Source organism: Lycium barbarum, chromosome 6, assembly GCF_019175385.1.
Source record: "Lycium barbarum isolate Lr01 chromosome 6, ASM1917538v2, whole genome shotgun sequence".
Lineage (NCBI taxonomy): Eukaryota > Viridiplantae > Streptophyta > Magnoliopsida > Solanales > Solanaceae > Lycium > Lycium barbarum.
In genome coordinates, this window is record NC_083342.1 from 3,565,888 (window position 1) to 3,575,235 (window position 9,348).

Below are 9,348 nucleotides of genomic sequence, written 5' to 3' on the forward strand. Positions count from 1 at the left end.
TTAGCTGATTATTTCTATCATTATCATTATTTTTGTCATTATTTCTTTCATTGTCATTATTTTTGCGTGCGAGAAGTTTGGTTTAGTATTAATAGATAATGTCAGTTAAATTAAATATTAAGCAAAACTAGGCTCCCATTTAAGCTTGCATTACCAGACTGTTAAGTTATCTTTTTTTCCTCTCTTCTTCACCACTTTTTTTTTTTTCCATTTAAGTTAACATATACTGATTTAAATGAATAGGTTCATATTCGATCTTGATGTTTCTCAATATTCTTTCAGTCAAAATTCATATATAGATTATCTAAATAATCATGAAAAATGTTTAAGTGCTCAATATTATTATTTTATAAAATTGTGATATTAAATCTATTTATATTTTATGTAATTTTTATGACCAGTATGTGGGATAAGACGGCTAGTTGCATTAGGGTGGTAGCAAGGGAAGTGTTGGGGGTCTCGACAGGTAGTCGTGGTCAGCATCGAGGGGACTGGTGGTGGAATGGAGAAGTTCAAGGGAAGGTGGAAGCAAAGAAAGTGGCGTATGCGAAGTTGATAGAAAGCAAGGATGAGGTGGAGAAGTGGACGAATACAGAACTTTATAAGATGGCGAAGAAGGAGGCGAAGTTGGCGGTTTCGACGGCAAAAACGGCAGCTTTTGGCCTTTTCACGCACAGATTCTGTGCGTGAAGCCTACTTTGATTCTTTTTTTTTAACAGGTTAGTTTGGTTCCAAATATTTTTTTTGGGTTACAAAAGTACCGGGCTCCCAACTTTTGTTGTTTTTTATGTGGACCATCATATCACATATATCTATAAACGCGCTTTCTTTTGGTCCAAAGGAATGATATGAACTCAATTGGAATTTTGGGAAAGTTGTTTTTTATGTGGACCATCACATCACATATATCTATAAACGCGCTTTCTTTTGGTCCAAAGGAATGTTATGAACTCAATTGGAATTTTGGGGGATGCTTTGATATATTGAAGAAGATATATCATTTCTTAGGAATTTGTAAAACATTATTATCACCAAAAAAAATCACTACCATCTGTTGACACCCAATTTTGTCCCGCCTCTCTTCCGAAATACATATTTGCGCTTCTAATATTTTCAAAAAAAATAAAATAAAATAATAATATATATTATGTTTACTATAGTTATTAGTCTCTTATCAATAACGGCGTTTTATTATTCTGTTACAACTATTATTATTATCATTACTATTATTATTATTATTATTATTATTATTATTATTATTATTATCAATTATTATCATTGTTCTTATTATTATTTTTGTTATTAATTATCAATATTTGTTATCTACTATTATTATTATATCTATTATTATTTTTCATCAGCATTATCATTATTATCATTGTCATTATTGTTATTATTATTAGCAGTATTACTACCACTATTTATTTGCTGCTATTATTTAGTATTATCGGAATTTGCATTTCTCAACGTTCTACCAACTTCCGCATGCACATCGCATTTATTTCGCACATTTAAATGATAGCGTTTGTTTGTTATTAAATATTATTGCACGGTCATTGCAACATCATATAATTTTATTATCCGGATCTTTTATAGTTACATATTTCCGTATTAGGTGATATTCTGGCACCTTTAGTGCATCGTTAATCAAAATGGGTCTCTTATTCAAATTTAGAAAGCCAAACTATTTCTTGCACTCAGTCCGTATTTCCACTTACCGGACCTCAAATCAAAGTCCAATTGACTCCTAAATATTTTTTGGGTTGGCCCATATTTTTTATCTCGATTTTTTAGATCAGTCCATGTTTTAATTCACTAGTCCATCCTTTTAATACCCAGTCTAAAATTTGACCCGGTCCACAAATGGACCGGGTCCGATCCATTTTCAGCCAAATAAGGGGAACCCTTTTTAGGGTTTCCCCTTCATTCCCTTCACACCACCGCCGCTTCCTCCTTTCCTCTCCTTCCCTTTCCTTTCCTTTTCCAAACCCTAGCCGCCCCCTCTCTTTTCTCTCGCCGCCGCTCCCACTTCCCCCCTTTCCCTCCTTCTTCTCCGCTCCCCACTCACCCTTGTCCCCCACTTCTCTCTCTCCCGCTCCTCCTTCCCTTTTTCAGTACAAAACAACAAAAAACAGAAGCTATAAAGGGAAACAGATAACAGTAAGAACGGGGGCTACAACACGAACAGAAAACGGACCACAATCTTCTGAAAAAGAAACGAAATTTCTCGTGGTCAAAAACCCCTTGGAAAAAATCAGAAATCGAAAAAAAGAAAAGGGGGGAGTCACGAAATTCCCCAAGAATTAAAGTTTGAGCCGCCTTGAATTTCTTAAAAATATTAGTTTTTAGTAGTCAAGAATACCCAAATCAATTTTTTCTGTTTTCATTCGCCTTGTTGCTGCTGCGAATCCGAGCATCGCAAGCTCAGATTTAATAATTTTCGAGTGTAGATTGGAAACACCGCACCCTGTTCGCTGCACTCGCAAAAGGTCAGTGCGATCACCTTCTTCCTCCCCTTTAGTTCGATTTGATTTTCGATGTGTATTCGCGATTCATTATTTGTGTGTGTAAAATGCCCTTTAGCCTATGGTCAGATTAATTTAGTTCGAATAAGTATGCTAAGTTACTGATTTTGTGGTGTAACTTTCCCTTCCCGTTTTCATTTTAGTTCTATCACGTTTTCTCTTTGGTGTGGTAATGAAGCATGGACCTATATTAATACCCTTCCGCTGTTAAATTTGAGATAAATTCAGCATGCGAATCAAATTTGGTTCAAACCACGTTTAGCTTCTTGATTAACTTTCAATATAGTTTAAGAAATCCCTGTGTGTAGTTCTATGTTTGTTTGTCTCTCAATGGATCCTAATCAAGAGATTATCGGTTCGTTGATCCCTATTACAGTTTACCTGTTGCATTAGTATTTAATAAATATGAGTTGTGACTATTGAAGGATGAAGGGAGTCGAACCTCTTGAAATAGAAATATGAATATGGTAAGAGTATAAAAAGTTAACAACTTGTTTTTTTTATAAGAGATTAATATGGTTGTTTGTTTGCTTTTCTATAAAATCAGTGGTTTAGACTCCAAAATCTGTAAGGTTAGCCTTAAATAGCTGACTTCCACCTAGCTAAGTTTCGATAGGGGATAATTCTGTTAAGGTTCCGAAGTTTGTGTTTTGAAAGAGAATTAAGCACTCGTCTAAAAGTGATCTTGTAGGCTTGCTTAGTTAAAAGGGGAAGAAAAGGTGTTGTTTGTTCATGGTTTATGGTGTATGACTTTCGTAGTTTGGTTTTGAAATGGGAATGTGTCAACTGCTTAAATTTGTCTAGTTTGATTTGCTAAGTGGATCCTGGCCTACTCAGTAAACACCTTTCTTTTAACATTCTTTTGTTTAGTAGTTGGTCTGGTAGGTTGAAGTTGTTAATATAGTTATGTTATTTGTTAGTTTAAACTAGGATTGCATATGTTAAAGTTGGTTGTGTTTAGTTGTGTTTTTTCTCATTCTAATCATGTCTAAGAGCATTTGATTCCTGGTTATTTGGTAGCCTAGATCCTGTTTAGCCAAGATTCATTATGTTGAGTAATTGGTTCGATTGATATTGGGCCTACTTTAGTTTCTGTTTAGCACGCTCTTAGTTTAAATCATGTTCAGCTGCACCTTTCTGTTATGTGTTTAATGATTCAATTCCTATTATGTTGAGGATATGGTATCAGTACTGATATCTCCCCTGTTAGATTCCATGTGTGTTTTAGTCCACTAGTAATGACTATCGTTGCGTGGTCAACGATTAATATTAAGTATACGCATGTTTGATAACTCACATAGGTTGGATTTTACGATGGTTAAAGGGATTGTGAGCCATCCCGTGTCTAGTTAAGGTCTGTTTTACCACTGGACCAGTTGGCTTGATGAAATGTGCTATATCTCTGGCTAGTTTGAGTTTTTTAAACTGAAGTTTGTTAAGTGGTAGTGACATATGATATGTTGAATTATAACATGATCACTCTTTTTTTTTCTTTCTCTCCCCATGATCATGGAAAATATTAAGAGATAACTGATGCAATTCCATGTGATCGATCACCATGCTGCCATTTTCTCGCTCTTAAAAATAATGTTGTGTTAAATAAAGGTCGTTTCTCTATTGAGTTTGTTGTTTGCTTATTTGATTACTCTTGCCCTCTATCCTTTGTTAAAATTTTGCTGTTGTTCCTTTATTTTGATTTGGTCTTTATATTTGGTCATGTCTAGTTATGCAGTGGTAACGATCTAGTCCAGCCCATATTTTGCACATGCATATTTTCAAATCCCTTAAGTTTCAATAGAACCATGACATGTTTTCAAAAGGGATTTTCTTATGACCTCTCTGCCTCACCATGGATCAGATCACAGACTCTCTTAGATTGCCTTCTATTTTGAATAAACATATGTGCTGATAGTATTATGAAAATAGGTTGAGCATGTCCCTCAAATCTAAGTCCTGTGCGGTTTAACCTTTATGAGAACCTGACTTGTTGCGAGTTAGCACTTGAGAGATTTGATCTTAAGCTGTTAGCTAGTCATTCATTCTGCATAGGCTGTTTATATGGGTGTGTGCGAAAAGCACACGAGTCTATCTTTCTCTTCCTTAAAAGACTTCTCATTATGATACTTGGTCATCCCTTCCCTTTAGTCCCTTTGATATATTCTTCAAAACTGGATGTCTGAATGATATGCGTGCCTGCAGGTTTATTTAGTTGTAAGAATGACTTTGTTTCCTTGTTTTGGTTCCAGTAAGCATATGTGTGTTCTCCTTATCTAAGTTAGCATTTGGGTATCTTATTTGTCACGTCATTTGTAGTCAATTTGGTAGTCTTGGATGTCGAAAATGCTTTGTTCTGTTGGTTGTCTTTTTCACAAAATCTTATGTATTATAAAACTATGTCGTCGCTCTAATTCTTTTCTTTTTCCTTTTCTTCTTTTGCATGACATCCGGAAATTGCGAGGAGTCTCGAATGAGACTCGATCAAACAACTGCATTGCTCCACTCGAGTTTTCCAGCGCGCTAAGTTTGACTGAAATAAATCCAGTGACACTTGGGATTGATTTCTCTATTCAAACAACTCTTTCTCCCCTCGGAAAATGACCAGTCCGAAGCAATAAAAAAAAAACGGAAGGCTGCTGCGTTTTCTTCTTTAGCCTATTTGATACTCGCTTGATCTAAAGATGATTGTTTTTAGCTACCTTAGAATAATTAATCTAGTGGGGTTAGTTGGGACGTTAAGCTTATATAATAATGGAAATCCTTCCTTTAGTTCATCCAGCGAAATGTTTTAGTATACCCATAAAAAAAATGGATGCTAGTTTGATATAATAACGGAATGTTTAAATTTTTTTTTTATGAAATATTTATGTATATCTTTGAAAGAAAACGGGTATTATTTTTATATAATAATGAAAGTATTTTGGTATGTCTTTGAAAAAAGAAAGAAAAGATTTCAATATTTCGAAATCTTTATTTTTGCTAAGTCCCTAATTTGACCATAGAAAAGAATCTGATTATAAAATTATTTTCATTTAAACCCGCATTGACTACTTTTGTATCCTGTCTATACGCATAAACTGCAAATGTCGATTAATACTTCATCATTTGAGTTATTTCAATATTCATAAAAAAATGCTGCATAATCTTGCATTTCCTTCTACTTATATGCAGATTATCATATTTTTGCCAATTTTATTATTATACTTTCATTTAAGACATTAGCAACGTTTATAAGCTTTATTTTAAAATAGCATTTTAAAATCTCCTTTACGCGAATTATTAATCTTATTTTAAATAGCATTATTATTTAAAGTCTTTGCAACATTTATAAGTTTATTTTAAATAGGCATTTGAAGTTTCCTTTTATGCAAATTATTATATTTTTATAAATCTCATTCTAAATAGCATTTTTTAAAGCCTTATCAACTTTTATAAATTCTATTGTTAATGGCATTTAAAATCTTCTTTTATACAAATTATTATATTCTTTCCTATAGGTTTTATTAGCATTTTATTTTAAGAACCTTAGCAACATTTATAAACTTTTATTTCAAATAGCATTCTAAAATCCCCTGTTATGCGAATTACTAGTCCCATTTTAACAGCATTATTATTTGAAGTCCTTTTTTTATAAAATGACATTTAAAATCCTCTTTTGCATAAATTGTTATATTTTACAAGTCTTATTTGCACAAGCTATTTTCTTAAAATTTAAATACTATATCCAACATTGATTAATTAACCCAAGTTTGGTCGGATAACCGTAGTTAACGGATTCTAAAGGATGCCTAATCCCTTCCCTTTAGGATAATATAGAACCCTTACCTAGAATCACACTGGTTAGGCAGACTATTAACGGAGGTTTAATTAGCTTTACCTTAGTTAATAATTAGGTGTCCTAATTCACCGTAAAATTAATTAGGTGGCGACTCCTTAAAACAAAAACAATTTAGGAATCACCAATATGTTGTACTCCGCTTCAACCCGGTTAAAATGGGGTATAACACCATCCACCAGTGATATATATCGTTAATCACCACTATCAATTACTATTATCATTAGTTATCACCTTCATCCAATATATAAATTAATTATTATCATTAACCATTACCATCACTAATTACTACTGTCAGTCAGCACCCATAACCACCTATATTAGCCATATCACCACCACCGATCATAATACAATCTCTTTCTAATATTTCATTATGGAGGATGTGATCTAATTCAATACAAAATGAAGAATCTTAATTATCAGAGCTTAACATGTCTATAATTCTCTTGAAAGAGAGGGTGCCTCTACAGTGAGGACATAAATGATATACAATTAGATAAATTAATATCTTAACCCCTGACACCCTCGAGCCCCAACCCCGTAACACCCCCAACGCCCAAACTCACCCACTTCTCTCCCACCCTCCACACACGTAGTTGCTTGTCTAGAATATATTAATACTATTAGGGCAATATTATTTTTTATTTACTTACGGAATATTAAAAAGTAAATAAGAAAATTATTTATTTTTCGAGAGAACACTTTCCTTCGTACCAAACACACCCTTTGACAATTAACTTTTCCGAAGTTGTGTGGTATATATTGTATAGAAGATTCCTACGTACTACACTATTTATTAACTTATATAAGTGATGATTAGAATTTAGAATTCTAAATTCTTATAACCTGTTCATTGTTGTGATAGCAAGTTTCTACGTGGAACGCAGAAGAAAAAGCAACCTATTTATTTCGAGCTTTAAAAAATTAATAGTTCTCATAGTCGACTCGATTCTTTCAAATTATTTCTCCTTATTGAGAAAAGATAACAAAGATAAAATACGAGCTTTGTTGTTTCAAGATTAATCTATTCATTCGTCTGGATAATTTTTTTCGTAGCTACTTTATAAGAAAAAAGTGTTATTCTTTTCTGTCAACCTTTTGTTTTTCTTCCAAAACTGCAGTGGCATACTAATTGTGTCTAATAACCAAATTATTGTAACAACCAGTCAGTTATGGTAATGATAAAGTTTTATAAAAGTCTCTTAGCTTTCTATGTCTCTTTTCATGAATGAAACTGGAATAGTGGTCATAAAGGTCACAATAAGATTCACGATTTGAATTTTGAACTCACTTTTTGGCAAAAGAAATCTTTTTTTTTTTATTTTTGGAATGCACTAAACCATAAGTAGTGTTATCGTCAAAACTCTTCTTCTATTTAAAAAAGGAAAAATAATAATATAATATTAGAAAATAAAATAAATCTATGTTATATATACTGACTGAAATATTATACTAATATATTAATTTAGGATGCAATCAACAAATTAAAACTACTTTCAAGGCCATTGAGAATATGTAGTAGCTAATGTTGTAGATTATTTGCGAAAGCTATAGATGATGTTAATGTGTTTTTGATCTAAGGACCTATTTATAGGTTGTTAATTGCTAAACATTTAGAAGCCAGCCGGCTAATAGGGGCATTTTACCCATAAAACTTGTCAATTTGGCTAATATCTCACTTTGCCTAAATAACACAGTCTAAACCGAATAACTAAAATTGAACTATAGAAATTAAACGTTGGAGATATAATTAAATTAAAATGTACAATTGATTACTTGGACATAAAGTTTAAGAGATCATTAGAGATATAATTAAGTTAATAAAAATATGTTATCAGCTTAAACTATTTTATATGAGATGTTTAGCATTTCAACATGCATGATACTATAGCCAAATTCCATGACAATGAATATTTTTCAATTACAAGGGTTGAGAAATGGTTATTGGTGAATTTTATCCATAACTATATGTCCCATGTTTGAACAGTGGAAAATGACAATATTCTAATAGAGAGAGCTTCCCTTTTTAATGGACCTTAGGTCGGACGAATCTGAATGACTTCAAAGCGAGTACCGGACAATAGGTAAAAAGAAATAAGATAAAAGGCTTAATGCATATATATGGCCTCCTAAACTTGTCTCTTTATTCTATTTTGGCACCTCAACTAAGTGTTATTCCTATTGGACCCCTGAACTTGACCTCAAGTGTGTCTATCAAACACGACCTGACTTACAAAGCATATATGGTGAGTTTCATTTTTTTTAGCCTTGCGCATGAATGTCAACCGCATCCTCCGTGAAAAATTCAACTAATTAAAACACTCCACCCATTTTAATTATACACATTAGATAGGAAGAAGTGTGCTACTGTGTTATACAAGTGAAGAACCACCACTTAAACTAAGCAAATAACAAAATTGGAAAACAAGAAATCAAAATTGGAAACTAAAACTGAAACTAAAAACTAAAAACTGAAAACTAAATCTAGAAAATAAAAACCCAAAACTGGAAACTAAAATTGAAAAATAAGAAACCAAAACTGAAATCTAAAAAACCAAAACCAAAACTTAATCGCTGATGTGTATAATTAAAATGGGTGGGGTGTGTTGATTGGTTGAATTTTCCACGTAGGATGTGAATTGACATTCACACGCAAGACTAAAAAAATGAAACTCACCATATATGTTATGTAAATCGGATTGTGTTTGATAGACACACTTAATACAGTAGCATACTTCTTCCCATCTAACGTGTATAATTAAAATGGGTGGGGTGTTTTAATTAGTTGAATTTTCCACGTAGGATGTGGTTAACATACATGCGCAAGGCTAAAAAAATGAAACTCACCATATATGTTATGTAAATCGGATTGTGTTTGATAGCCCCCCTAAACTTGTCCATTTTTTCTATTTTGGCACCTCAACTAAGTGTTGTTCCTATTGGACCCCTGAACTTGACCTCAAGTCTGTCTATCAAACACAATCTGACTTA